This window comes from Lepidochelys kempii, chromosome 25, assembly GCF_965140265.1.
Source record: "Lepidochelys kempii isolate rLepKem1 chromosome 25, rLepKem1.hap2, whole genome shotgun sequence".
Classification (NCBI taxonomy): Eukaryota; Metazoa; Chordata; order Testudines; family Cheloniidae; genus Lepidochelys; species Lepidochelys kempii.
This window is the reverse complement of record NC_133280.1, coordinates 12,538,288-12,552,978: the sequence shown is the minus strand read 5'-3', so window position 1 is coordinate 12,552,978 and position 14,691 is coordinate 12,538,288. Positions and strand designations below refer to the sequence as shown.

General features: G+C 45.5%; 1 protein-coding gene across 11 annotated transcripts in view; it reads left to right on the top strand.

Annotated features, from left to right (window-relative positions):
* Positions 1-404: 404 nt before the first annotated feature.
* The window catches only part of SBNO2 (strawberry notch homolog 2), a 109,201-nt gene continuing 94,914 nt past the window's right edge, over positions 405-14,691 (top strand). For 3 of the 11 annotated variants that reach the window (XM_073324660.1, XM_073324662.1, XM_073324650.1), the window contains exons 1-5: positions 405-573; positions 2,673-2,852; positions 5,006-5,156; positions 6,465-6,491; positions 8,926-9,056. The gene's annotated coding sequence lies outside the window, so the exon portion shown is untranslated. The remainder of the gene's footprint in view (positions 574-2,672; positions 2,853-5,005; positions 5,157-6,464; positions 6,492-8,925; positions 9,057-14,691) is intronic. The other 8 variants (XM_073324654.1, XM_073324652.1, XM_073324651.1 and 5 more) reach the window with 8 other exon arrangements.

Sequence of the window (14,691 nt, the reverse complement as noted above, 5' to 3'; positions counted from 1 at the left end):
GGGCAGTAGGTAGCGGGGGAGGTGGCGGGGGGGCGAGGGGATGGGGGGCGGGGTGGGGGGCAGTAGGTAGCGGGGGGGCAGGAGGGGCGGGGGGAGGTGGCGGGGGGGCGAGGGGATGGGGGGCGGGGTGGGGGGCAGTAGGTAGCGGGGGGAGGTAGCGAGGGGGTAGGGGGCGGGGTGGGGGGCAGTAGGTAGCGGGGGGGGCGAGGGGATGGGGGGCGGGGGGGGCAGTAGGTAGCGGGGGAGGTGGCGGGGGGGGCGAGGGGGTAGGGGGCGGGGTGGGGGGCAGTAGGTAGCGGGGGAGGTGGCGGGGGGGCGAGGGGATGGGGGGCGGGGGGGGGCAGTAGGTAGCGGGGGAGGTGGCGGGGGAGGCGGGTAGAGGCGGCGGCGGCGCTGCTCTCTCTGTCTCCCCCGCCCGCTCCCGTTGCCCCGGGTCCCGCCCCGCCTCCCGCTTCCGGTCTGGCGGGCCGGAAGTTCGTGTACGCAAAACGCCCCCAAGATGGCGGCGGCGAACCCGGAAGTGAGGAGCCGCCTCTAGGAGGGAGTCTGAACCCCGAAGCCCCCGGGGACCAGGTGAGGGCCGCTCGCTACCCCCCCCAGGGACCCCTACGTGCGGAGAGATCCGCCGGGCTGGGACCGGAGAGCCCCCGGGTCCGGGTCTCTGGGGAGGTGGGGGGGGGAGCCCTTTGCTTCCCCTCCCCCCGGGTCCGGGTCTCTGGGGAGTTGTGGGGGGGGGAAGCCCTTTGCTTCCCCTCCCTCCGGGTCTCTGGGGAGTTGTGGGGGGGGAAGCCCTTTGCTTCCCCTCCCCCCGGGTCCGGGTCTCTGGGGAGTTGTGGGGGGGGGAAGCCCTTTGCTTCCCCTCCCTCCGGGTCTCTGGGGAGTTGTGGGGGGGGGAAGCCCTTTGCTTCCCCTCCCTCCGGGTCTCTGGGGAGTTGTGGGGGGGGGGAGCCCTTTGCTTCCCCTCCCTCCGGGTCCGGGTCTCTGGGGAGTTGTGGGGGGGGAAGCCCTTTGCTTCCCCTCCCTCCGGGTCTCTGGGGAGTTGTGGGTGGGGGAAGCCCTTTGCTTCCCCTCCCCCCGGGTCTCTGGGGAGTTGTGGGGGGGGGAGCCCTTTGCTTCCCCTCCCCCCGGGTCTCTGGGGAGTTGTGGGGGGGGGAGCCCTTTGCTTCCCCTCCCCCCGGGTCTCTGGGGAGTTGTGGGGGGGGGAGCCCTTTGCTTCCCCTCCCTCCGGGTCTCTGGGGAGTTGTGGGGGGGGGGAGCCCTTTGCTTCCCCTTCCCCCGGGTCTCTGGGGAGTTGTGGGGGGGGGAGCCCTTTGCTTCCCCTCCCTCCGGGTCTCTGGGGAGTTGTGGGGGGGGGAGCCTTTTGCTTCCCCTCCCCCCGAGTCCGGGTCTCTGGGGAGCTGTTGGGGGCAGGACCCTTTGCTGCCCTTCTCCCGCAAGACAGGGCCTCCATGGAGGGGCAGGTCTCTGCTTCCCTCCCCTGGGTCAGGTTCCTGGGGAGCCACGGGGACGGGGTATGTCTCTCTGCTTCTACTCCCCCTTCTTTCAGGTCAGGGTCTCTCAGCGTTTCTGGGGAACATGTTGGGGGAGGGCTCTTTGCTTCCTCCTCTCTTCCCTCCCCGGGGAGGGGGTCAGGGGAGCTAAGTTATGGCCAGGTTTCTCCTCTTCTCCCCCCTCAGGTCAGGGTCTCTGGGGAGCTCTGCTATTCCTCTCCCCATGGTCAGCTCTTGGCGGGAGAGTTGTGTCCTGCACCTCCTTCCCTGTCTGTCACCTCATTTCCTTCTCTTTTCTGGAAGGGAGGGGATAGTGCTTCAGGTTTTCTCAGTTCCTCCAAGGAGGCTATTCCTCCTCAAGTTATCTTTATTAGTCAGAGTTTTAACAGCCCTGAAGGTGTAGCAGTTTGAGTCATTTCCTGAAGCACAGTCCAAGCAATGCAACTACCTACTTGGGCCGAAAGTTTGGTTTACCCATTCTAGTCATGATGCCTAGAGTTAGGGTGGATAATCTGGATTGATATTTAGTCTGAACCATCCCCAGGTATTGTATAAGATAATCCTACCTATACATAACCCCTTTTATCCGAAACCCATTTACAAGAATCACCTTGCTCATCATTAAAATGCAATCACTTCTGGGGTGCAGTGGGAGAACTCTTAAAGAGTGTAAAATAATACCACATGATAATTTGGGACAGGAAGGGAGGAGCTCTGTTGGTAGCACCCAGCCTTTGAAGGACCTTGGTTATTGTATTAAGGTGTAACACCTGGTGTTCTGAGTCCCCTGGTAGTATTTGGGGACAGGTAGTTTGTCCAGATTAACCCTCAATTTGTGTGTACAGCACCAAATACAATGGACCCTTCCTTCGCCCAATCCTGATAGGGCTGCTTCTGTTATACAGCTAAATAAAAAACATTTATTTTCTTAAAAGTCTGGCCCTTTTGTTGTGGGGAAAGATTGTGGCTTTTTACTTCAATGTTAGTGATGGAAAAGAATTATTGCCTTATCTACCTGTCTGTTGCAACTGACAGTGTAGTCTTGTTCCTGACAGTACATTCTCTAGGGGCCTTTCCGTTAACTGTTAAATGACTTGCATAGCAAGACTTCCATCAATTCCGTAGGAGACTATTCCACATGCTAATATGCCTCTCTCTTACATTTTGCCTGGTTATTTTTAGATATTATTGAAGAACAAGAAGGAAATCTCTTATGGAAGTAAAGTAGCTCCTGAACTTATGAATACACTCCCTTTTTAGGTGTATTATGGACCAGATTCTTCTACCCTTTCTGAGGCTGAGTGTCATGTTACTCTACAAGTAGACCGAAGGACTAACGTGATTATTTGTGGATTATTTGGTGTGAGTAGGGGTATCAGAATCTGTCCCTATTTGATGTCTAGACCCACCAGCCTTTTCCATGTAATTACTTCACAGCACCCTGGATTTTTCTAGCATGAAAATGTATTTTTGAAAATAAGTAAAGTTTACTATGCATATGAAAAAAAAATTCTAATGTTAATTCCTAGTCTAAAGCAAGGACCAGGCTTTTCTAATCCCACGTAAAACTTAATTCCCAAAAGGAAACTCTTTGCACAGGGAACAGGCTGAAGCGACAGAAACCAATGAGTGTCTCACTTCTGATTTAAAAGTAGCAGAAATCTGCCCTGCACTGAGACCCTGAATGTCAAGTTCTTGCCCACAATGGTGCTGATCTTAATTGCCCAATTCATAGCCCCTGAAAAATGGAGTTTATGCTGTGACAGACTCTTAACTCTACTGGTGCTAGTGGTCATCTATATACTTGGATCTTAATGTTGTTAAATATCAGTGCAGTGCTTAAAGCGGTGTTCTGCTATGACAAGAGACTGTAAAAAAAAAAAAAAAAAATGGAGTTAGGTTCTACTTTTATTGTGATTCCAAAGCAAATGTTCTCAATTTACAATAAAATTAGATGGCTTTTCTAAATTCTAGCCCTGCAAACTCACCAAGGGATCTGAAAGTTTCCTTGGGTTCTCTTTGGCTTGTGCATCATCACCAGTTGTAAATTCTGCAGGCAAAAACATGCCCTTTGTTGTATCTGTGCAATCCTATTGTCTTTGGGGTGGGGTGTGGCAGAGAGGGTGGCACAGGCCTAACCTGAGGGAGAATGTAGCCCTACAGTTGGAATTTGTAAGTTAACAGTTCTGTTGAAAGCGTTTGAGACAGGAGGGATTCCAGATCCCTCTTGCGTAGCTGGGTTGGTTTTGTCAAGCGGGCGTGCAGGGGTTGCCGAAACAGGCTCTTGTTGATGGAAGATGGCTGTATTGTACTTGATGGAAAAGTAGGTTGTAATATCACCATGAGTACAGTGTGTGTCCATTGGTCCCATAAAGAAATAGTTTTCCAGCAAAGTCTGATGGATAGGAAGTCAAGTCAGGAGACCTTTTCCCATCCCCTTCTCTTGCTCTTCGTGGGATGCCTGGCAAATCACTTAGCTTTTATTCATCAGTTTTCCCATCCAGATAATGATACTTTCCAGCTATACAGCCTGGTGGTCAAACCCCTATGAAACCTGTATTGCTGAAACCTTGCACTTTTTTTATATACCATTTAAAGGAAACATACGTTCGCTTTAATTGTCTGAACTTTTTTAACCCTTCGAAGCAAGAGTCTAAAATCTTCAGGTATCTTGATACTTGGCAAAATTAGCATTATTCTAGAGCACCAAAGTTTAATAGTTGCATTCTAGTTTCCTAATATTTGAATAATATAGGTCTGGCAGAGCTATAGCTGCTTGGTATTATCATCAGTGTACAACATAAGAACAGCCAGGCTGGGTCAGATCAAGGGTCTGTCTAACCCAGTGTCCTGTCTTCCAACTGCGGCCAGTGCCAGGTACCCCAGAGGGAATAAACAGAACAGGTAATCATCAAGTGATCCTTCCCTTCACCCATTCCCAGCTTCTGGCAAACAGAGGCTAGGGACACTACCCCTGCCCATGCTGGCTAATAGCCATTGACAATAACACTCTGCCTGGATTTTTTTTTTTTTTGTTATACCTGAGGTGACTAACAATTAGAAAGAAAAAATATCTTCCCCGATTTGCTTACCTTGACAGCACGTGCCTGTACCTGGTATCATGTTTTATGTGGGCTTTCTCACATCAAACAGTGATAGGAAAATGATTTTTATAAAAAGAGGGAAATATTATTGTGAACCCACCGAAATAGGCAGGACAACTCTGGAGCCAGAATAGCACCTGACGCTACTTCTAGCTCTTTTTTTTTTTTTAAAGTAACTAGGTCTCGATTTGACACTGTCCCTTTAAAAATGCTCTGAAAGAACCTGCTGAGCTGCCATAAAATTTTTTCTTTCACATACTAACTTGCCCTTCCTACCCCTAGGGGTCCTTAACCTCCTGTCAAAGCCATAGAGTCCTCCATCTTTTCCCATGCTTTATGCTCCCCACTCTTGAGTAGGAGAGGACTCCCTTTGGGTCACTGCTGAGCATTGAGACATTCCCTCTTCCACAGGCTGCATCATCTTGTGGACACCCCCACGCCCCCAGCCCCTGTTGACTGAGGTAGGAGACAGCAGGAACCAGTGCCTTGTATAGCGATATAGAGCATTACCACCTGAGTGGACACGTGCTTTAAAAATTGGAGCTACTTTCCTCTTGTTTCAGTAAGATTCTTTTCTTTACATTAACATATAAATGGACAGGAAATATTTTTTTTAGGCACATTGTATGCTTTTAAAATCATTCCCATGCAGGGACCTTGTACAGCAAGTTTCAGCCTGGAGTAGCATGGAGTAGTCTTTTAAACGGCTAAGTTAGACCCCTGAAATGGTTTATAATGGAAATGCTGACACAACTTTAATTTTTTTTTGAACAGTAGCACTGTAATAAAGAGCTAACTGTGCAGTCAGTGAAAACTGAGCTGTGATTTTAATCGCCAGAGTCTGAATCTGTCAGGAAAGCCTTCTAGGCTTAATTAAGAGAGGTTTATATTCTTCTTTGAAACATTTTTTTAAATTTAAAATCTTTCCAGTCTTTTTGGTAACATGATCTAGAACTGTAAACATATTACTGTGAAAAAGACTGACATAGCAAAATACATGTTGAACCAGCCTGAAATGAGCTTAAAGTGATATGTTTATGTATTTATGACCAGTAAGGAGGCATGCTTTGATGTCTTTGTACAGCTTTTTCCAGTGGGAGTGGTGATGTGGTCAATCAGAGCATTCATAACTTCTCTGGTAGTGTTCCCCATAGGGCCAGGATCTTTTGGGCTAGACAGACGCCATGCACTCCTTCTGAGGCCTGGCATACACCTAGAACTTCTGTTGACGTAGCTCTGTCACTCAGGACTATGAAAAATTTTACACCTCAAAGTACCATAGTTAGATCAACCTAACCCCTGGTTCAGATGTGGCTAGGTCGATGGAAATATTCTTCCATCAGTCTAGCTATTGCCTCTCAGAGAAGTAGATTACCTGTCCTACATTGAGGGAAAAATCCCTCCCATCAATGTAGGAAGCAACTACACTACGGCCTTACAGCAGCACACCTGCAGTCCGATAGCTGTACTGCTGTAGTGTAGACATACCCTAAATTAATTCCCTGGCTTCCCTAAGTAGTGATTGGGGCACGAGGCAGAGGAAAGATGGTCTTGTGGCTGAGGCACAGGACAGAGAATCTGGAGACTTGGGTTCCTCTCTTGCGTCTGCCACTGACTTACTGTTTGACCTTGAGCAAGCCACTTTCCCTTTCTGTGCCTCTGTTTTCCCCATTAATAGAATGGTATAATATATGCCTACTTCACAGATATGTTTTGTGGTTTAATTCATGTTTGTAAAGCACTTAGTCCTTTTGATGGAAGTACTGCCCAGGTGCCCCAGTCATGCCGGGTACATGTATATCATGCTGCACACGTATGTCAATGCCAGGTATTAGGATTATTTATGATCTTCTCACATGTTGTCTTGCAGGTTGGAGTACACAGCTAGTCTGAGCAGGTACGACTCCCTTGAAGTTAAAGACACTATGCGTTTTTGCCAGTGGTGATATTGTCCCGATGTGTCAGATACTCGATTGAACGTACTGCGGCTCTTAGTCACCCATGTTGCCTGAGCCTCTCTTTGTGCTCTCTCGTAGGGGTTGTACAACCTTTTGTGCCTTTGAAATTTCAGAGCACAGCCAAGTGTATATGTGGTGGTTTGTAGGTTTCCACAGAAATGTTCTGAGTTTCTTGGCAGAGTTGGGGGAGGGAGGCATTTTCTTGTGTATGACTTTTCTACCTGGAAATAGAAATACGTCATTTTATCTCTTCTACCAGTTAAAAGGGCTCTGACAGATGGATTCTGCCTCTTCCCTCCCTATAATGTGCTTCACTTGAAGTAATCCGTCCTAAGACTGTATTTGGGTCCTAGTTTAAGCAATATTCCATTGATGTAAACAAAATGTTTGAATTTCAAGTCGAGCCATTAAAGCCAAGGCAGCCTGTGAGTGAAGGGAGAGACTGTGCTTTACAGCGAGTCCTTTGTGGGGAAGCAATATGAAACTCTGAACTGTGAATTGGTGCTCTGACAGTTCTGCTGATGGAACTGGGGTCTGGGGAAGCATGAAACAGTGTCCTAATGTCATTCTGCAAGCTGAATGAATGGCAAATGAGGTCAGAATTACAGATAACTCAGCAGCAATAAAGTTGTATTGTGCTGTCTTGAAATGAAAGATTTAATGTAAAATATATCCACATTTGGGTTAACGAAAGTTCCTCTCCAGTGTATGTTGTCAGTAAAGCAGCTGAAGCATGGGACTGCTTAATCTTACTAGGGTGCTCAGTTTATTAAGTTTATGGGGCAGAATAGAAAGTTTCTTGCCTTTTTCTTGGGGAATTTGGGGAATAACCTCTCGGGGCCTACATCAACAGCAAGACTCAAAAGTAAGCTTTTTTAGATTTCCATATATGAATATTTATTATTGCTTTTCTATAGTGCATTTCACCTGTGAATCTCAAAGCACATCATAAACATTAGTGAGGTAATACAACAACCTTATGTGATAATATACCCGTTTTACAGTTGGAGACTCTGAAGCACAGAGGGGTTAAGTGACTTGCCCAAAATTACAAAGTCATTTGTACACTAGAATTGCCTACACTAGAAAGTTGTACCACTTTAGTTACTATCTGTGTAGTTGTGAAACAACCCTCCCAGTGTGGATGCAGTTGCATGGGTATAAAGGAGCTTTCCACTGGTAATCCTATTCCATGTGGGAGGAGGAATAACTATAGCAGTATAAGGCACTTTTATTATACTGGTATGACTGCATTCATACTAGAACTTGTACTGGTCTAACTCTGTTGGTAAAAAGCCACATCTTTAACTGCCATAGTTATATCAATATAGTTTGTAAGTGTAGACCAGGCTTAGTGGAAAAGCAAATAAAAGAATTCAGGAGTCCTAGTTTCCAGTGCTGTGGTGCTTCTTGAGAAGTTTTCCCCCCAATTCCATTCCTCCCTCTTCTTGAGCTTGGCAGCCCTTTTGTAGTGTCCCAGTAGAGGTGGATGAAGTAGGGATGGAAATAAAATACTCAGGGTTGAGCTTATTTCACTGTTTAACTCTGCAGACTACAGGTGAGCACGCCTTCAAATAAATGCACAAAGTGAATTTATTACAGCCTCACATAGCATGTTTATTTGAATGTATGCTCAGTCAGTTCTCCATTTATTTTTTTAAACAGTAGAAAACTCAATAGGGGAAGCTGATAATGCAGTGTTATATCTGAGAATGTAAATGTGCAAGTCAAGACATTCAAAGATTCCCGCAGCAACCGTAACTCATCTGCTTTGTACATTATAGATTAAGACATTTTAACAATGTACCGAGTGATATAAAATGCTACAGTTGTGCAAAGGGGCTGAGTTATTATTTTTAGAGAGATTTCCTGATTCTTGTTCATTTTAGATTCCCAGCCACAGTGTTGCATTAGTGTGGCAGCTTATATTGAATTAGACCCACATTTCTTTGCAGAGTGCAATTTCTCTGGTAGTGTCCTCCGGCAGTTTAAGTTTTGCCATGACTTTGTCAAATAGGGTTCATTGTTTGTACTTCTATTTCCTTCTGTTTTTATAATCCAAGAGGCCTCTCTCTGGGTGTGTTGTTTTCCAACTGCTGAGTCTTTTCTTGGCACCTGTAATTAAGTCTGTTACACCACTAATTTAAACCCACCTGGCTTTATCTTTTGGCTTGACTGGATTGTGGGAGAGCAGATATTTTCATTTAAAGGAATAAATTCCCTCCCAACAAGCACCTTTGATTCTGCAGTATGGTCTGAGCTTCAAAGAGGTGGGGTTAGGGCTGCTTAAAAGGTGATGCTTTTCCTCTTGGTGCCGTAGACACTTATCTTCAGAAGTAAAGTTTGCTTTTTTTTTTACTTTCACCCGTATAGATGTCAAGAAACTTGGAGGTGATCTCAGCTTTTCTCCCCTTTGTTTACTGAGTGTACAATTCGAGCAGTTAATCTGCCAAATACATTATTTGCAGCCATGCCGTGACTCTCTAATAACTTGCACAGCCAAGGTAAGTAGCAAGGAAGATTTTACACCTTTCTTGCTCAGTTCTATGAACAGTTCTGATACGCTGGGAATGCAAACTTTACATTGTTAGGGTCGTGTAAAATCTGTGCTCTTAAATCAATGTATCTCAGGTACATACAGGTGTGTCCGGAGTGTACCATAAACTGTGTGGTACGGCATGCCCTATAGTGACCCCATTTTAATCACATACAGAATGTTTAATATCTTTCACGTTGATGTTATCCTCTGCTGTCTGTCATAAGTAGACTTGGTTCTATTCAGAATCAGTGTAAAGTTAGGTTTAAGTTTCTTCAGTTGTTTTCCCATAACTTTCTAAATTGCACGTTAATCTGTGATTGGGTGAGTTGGGTTACAATTTGCTATATTTTGCACTACAGTTGGTAATACGCTGATTCTTTGTTTTTATTTTAAAAAGCAGTTTCAATTGACCCATTTGAATCTACCGTCATAGTCTAAGTTGGTAGGGAACAAACTCTAGATTCTGAATATCTGTCTTTCAAACATAAATTCATCAGTCTATTGCTAGGGCATTGTAAAAAGCCCCTCTCTTTGAATTATCCTAGAGCAGTTCTTGCTCTACTCCTGCGTAGTCTGATGCCTGGCTAGTAGAGGGTGCACAGATTAATTTGGGGGAGCCCTTGTCCAAGTGTGACTGATATGCAGATCCTCAGACAAGGAGATAAACAAAGCAGAATCGCGCTGAGTTTTGCTCTTGGAGAAACTAAGTGTGCCAAATGAAAAGGGACTAAACCAGTTGGGGAAAAACTTTTTCAGTTTTTAAAGATTACTGCAAATAATGGAAAGAATTAAAAATAATTGTGTGGCACTTCCCATTTAAATATAGAATTGTGGGCTAAGGAGGCAAGCACCTGCTAGTTTTGATCATATTAAACTTTACACTCAAATAGCATCTCCCATCTGAAAATCTCAGTGTTTTTCAGACTATGATGAGACCTCTCAGATCCCCTGTGAGGTTACTAGACCCATTTAACAGATGGGTATACTGAGGAACAGAAAAGATTAAGGTTTGCCCATTGTCACAAAATAAGTCATTAGCAGAGCAAATTACTTGAGGAGTCGTGACTTCCAGCTTCCTCTCTCATGACAAATTGCTGCTTGGTATGAATTAGTACTTCTCTCTGTATATTGTTTGAACATAAAGGGGAACTTGCATCTGGCTTGGCTGTTGAGATGTGAAAATCTTTTTTCAGTTTCCAAAGTTCCTTAGTTCCTATTTCTCGGGTTACGTACATACATGTGTGTGTGTGTGTGTGTTTTTATTAAGAGAGTTTAGTTTAACTTTTAGCGCCCCTGCTAACAAAGGCAGTGGTCCTTGCAAGTTGTATGTGCCTGATAGATATTGTCAGTTGACATAAGGAATCAGGGAGATGGCTGGGTGTAGCAAGCTTCCAGATTTCATTTGCATGCAGTGTCTGTGGATGGACAGATGGGAAGGGAATAATCACTGTGATAGATCTTCAGGTAGGAAAAGGAACTAGATCAAGCTCCCAAGGGCTTTTTGTTGTTATCAGGCCCATATAATTCAAGAATGGCAAAGTTGGGTTTGACTGTGTATACTGTACATACCTGTGGTTTCCTAGCCAGCTTTCTGTAACAGCATGGCATAGAGGAAATGCTTGTATTTATAGAAGATGAAATATGCAACTGGTATTGTACAGTTTTCTTAACGGTATATGCCCATGAAATGGGCACTTACTCACGGTGTTATTGATCCTGATTATAGCGGAGCTGCTTATTGAGTTTCTCCAGTCGCCAGTCAGTGTGAGTTCAAACTAGATTGCCACACACATCGCTGTTGCTCTCTAAAAAGCCTAAGCCACTTTTGAAAATCTAAATCTCTCTGTTCTTCACTTCCAACTAGTCGTATTCCTTAGCTGCAGACAAAAGCTGCCCCATTGTGGGCCTGGAATGGGTAGGGAAACTCTATCATAATGAACTGTTTAAGTGAAAGTCTATTTATATTGAAACTATTCATATATCTCAATCAGAATGATTCCTGATATAATTAGACTGCTCATAGCTTTATCTTGCTGCGTAGGAAAACAGTTTCATTATTAAGCATAGGATGTCCAGCCATTAAGGAGTGAGCCTAATGGTTTTTTCATGAGTGTGTGTAATCCATCACTTGAGTGCCTCTGCTGTAAATCACGTTGAAAGATCGCTTCATTAGTTCTTCGTGATCCTTACAGAGGGAAATTACTGTTCCTGTGTTTATAAACATTTACTTTATTCTGCTGGGGTCCCTCTTCTGCATCTGCCTTGGCAAATGTAGAAGAGCCTGCTTATTGCTTAGCATGGGGTTATTACTGGTTGTGCTCAACTGTTTGTCCATAGGAGTCATTCCAGCGGCTGCTTTGTGCCCTGAAGCCTGAGAGTTTGTCACTTATAAATGTATCCTGTCTAACATTACGCTGGATGTTGTGTTATAAGTGTCTTACACTCTTCTGCTCAACTGCATTTTGTGGCAATGAGTTCCATATGTTACGCTTTTAGTAAAATAAAGTGTTTGCTTTCATTAGCTATATCTTTTTTGAGATGGGGCGACCAGAACTGAACTCACCCTGAATAGTGTGGCTATATCAGTGATTTATATCACGATATTTTCAGTATTTTCTATCACATTCTTCATATATCCTAACACTGTGTGCTTTTTTTTGACCGCTATTGGTCACTAAGCTTTTCACTGAGCTTTCTGTGGTGATGCCCAGGTCTCCTTCTGTGTCTGTTTTACCCACCTGCAGAGTAAGCATAATGACTTCACAATTACGTTTGGAGGCATAATCAGTTTGGAAAGTGCTTTGAGATCTTTGGCTGGAAGATGCTAAACTCTATACTAATGATTACATAAATCCATGTATTCATGCCTGAATATCAGTGAGATGACAGAATTTTCAGAAGCCTTTGTGATCCATTGCTAACTTTGACCACTCAGCAGCTAACCTTCCAGTGATAAGCCTCACACCATCCATCCATCCATCTCCTTGCTGCTTGTCCCCTACTACAATGACCCTCCACCATGCTTTCCATAATAACTTTCTCAAGGTTGTTTCCATCTCTGTGCCTAATGTGATGAAAGTACTTAAGTTTGTGTCTGTTGATTTCCAACATCAGTGTTTGCTTCTCTCCAGTAATATTTATAACATAGGTATTCATCTTTTTCTCCAGTCAGGAGATACTCAAGAGTACTCTGCAGCCCACGTTTCAAAAGCTTACATTTTCTTCTTGTCAGCAGTATTAACTTCTGAGAACTTGCATCCATAAATTGCTATGGAAAAAATTCAGCTTTTCACTAGTCGCACCTCTGTACATTGTGAGACGTGACTGTTTTTCTACACTTTCTCAACGGAGGCCATAGCTGAGTGAGCCATCCCTAATCTTCCGATTTCTTTGGAACAGCCTCCTTGGTTCGATATGTATTATCCTAGATCAGGGGTCTCAAACTCAATTTAACTTAGAGCCAGTGCCAGGCCTCAAATCCTCCCAGTGGGCCAATATGTCACTCATGCTGCCCAGAACCTGCCCCCCAAAACTCTGCCCCTCACCTGCCTAAGGCTCCAGGAGGGAGTTGGGTGGGGGAGGAGGTCTGGAGTAGGGGATTGGGGTGCAGGCTCTGGGAGGGAGTTTGCGGGGGGGATTCTGGGGTGCAGGCTCTGGGAGGGAGTTTGGGAGTGTGGGGGATAGGGGAGGGGGTGCAGGCTCTGGGAGGGACTTGAGGGGTGCAGCGCTTAGATTCATAGATACAAAGGTCAGAAGGGACCATTATGATCATCTAGTCTGACCTCCTGCATAACGCAGGCCACAGAATCTCACCCACCCACTCCTGCGAAAAACCTCACCTATGCCTGAGGTATTGAAGTCCTCAAATCGTGGTTTAAAGACTTTGAGGAGCAGAGAATCCTCCAGCAAGTGACCCGTGCCCCATGCTACAGAGGAAGGCGAAAAACCTCCAGGGCCTCTTCCAATCTGCCCTGGAGGAAAATTCCTTCCCGACCCCAAATATGGCGATCAGCTTACCTGGGGCCCCAAGTCAGGGCAGGTCGGGGGGCCTCTGCCTGCTGCATGCTGCTGCCCCCAGGCGCTGCCCCTGCAGCTTCCCATTGGCTGCAGGGGCTCTTGGGGCAGGGGCAGTGCGCAGAGGCGCACCTCCACCCCACCCCGGGGCTGCAGGGAGGGGCTGGCAGACATGTGAAGCGAGCAGGCAGACACCACACAGCTCCACTGCGCTGCCGGGGCTCCGGGCCATTGTAAATTGCCTGGAGTGGGGGAGCGCCTGGGGGTGGCAGGTGGGGCCAAGGGAGAGACCCAGCCTCAAAACTGCTGGAGCCCCGTGGGCCACATTGGGGAGGTTCCGCAGATGACCCGCAGGCTGGGAGTTTGAGACCCCTGTCCTAGATAATTAAATTCATCTACTGCCTCTACAGCTTGTCTATTAATTGTGATGCCTTCTTGCATCCTCTTTTTCTTTGTCTTGTCAATGTACGCACATTTTGTTTCTGTTGTGTTCAGGAATAGTCTCTATTCCCCAGTTCCTTGTTATAGACGTATTGCATCAGGGATTGTAGCAAAGAGCGTGGTGTCATCAACGTGTCTGAGGTCAGTTAAAAGATGTCCACCAATGGAGATTCCAGCTCCTTCCATTTTGTCAAAACCTTCTAAGGCTTATATCATAATAAAAATCTGTGTATATCTTGAAGAGGCTTGGGGGAAAAAAAACATACCCTTGTCTAAGACTCTGTGTAGTAGAAAACCCCTCAGTGTTGCTTACTACTGTTTGTATCTTAGTCTGGTGGTGGTGAAGACTTGTGCTGAGTATATTTAGATCCTTTGGAAATCTCTCTCTGCCAGTATCCTCAAAAGGTGGTCATGTCAGATGGTATCGTATGCTTTTGGGTAATAGATGAAGCACATGATGAAGGCATGATTGTACTCTAATCTTAATTATTAGGATAGCGCTAAAACTAAGGAATTGGCTTATGTCTTGAAATAAAAGTGTCCAAACTAAGTAGCAGGCTTAGTAGTAATAGTGTCCCATTTTTAAAACTTCATAGGCGAAAACTAGAGTGGAATTTAGATAATTTTGTTTCCTTTTGTTGATACTCTATTGGCACTTTTCAAGGATAAGGAACTGGCAGCTAAGATTATGTGACAAAGGCTGGGCGCTGACGTACATGTCCGTTGCAGGAGTTTGCTACTTCATGATGTACATGATGAGTTAGATGACTTAACTTCTACCATTGACGTTGCTTTCCTCCCCCCCCCCCATATCTGCATTTCATATTCTCTAGCTCTCAGGAGAGAATGGGGCAGTTTATGAGTCTTGAAGTTGGAACTGTTGTTTTACTGCACAGTTTTCTCCCAAAGAAGAAGTCATAAGTGTTGAACAATCCCCAGATGCCTGAAGGCTGGTAGGACAAAGTGATCCTTGAATAGGTTTTCCACCTATGACTCTAGTTGCAGAGAACTTTGCCTGTTGAGTCTTTGTAGGTGACTTCCAGCAATGTCTAACTTAGAAAATCAATAAACTTCCGCTTATGTAGTAAAAGTGTGATAACTGCTCCCATTGTTAGGGTCAGAAGTCTTGCAACTCTAAATTATCT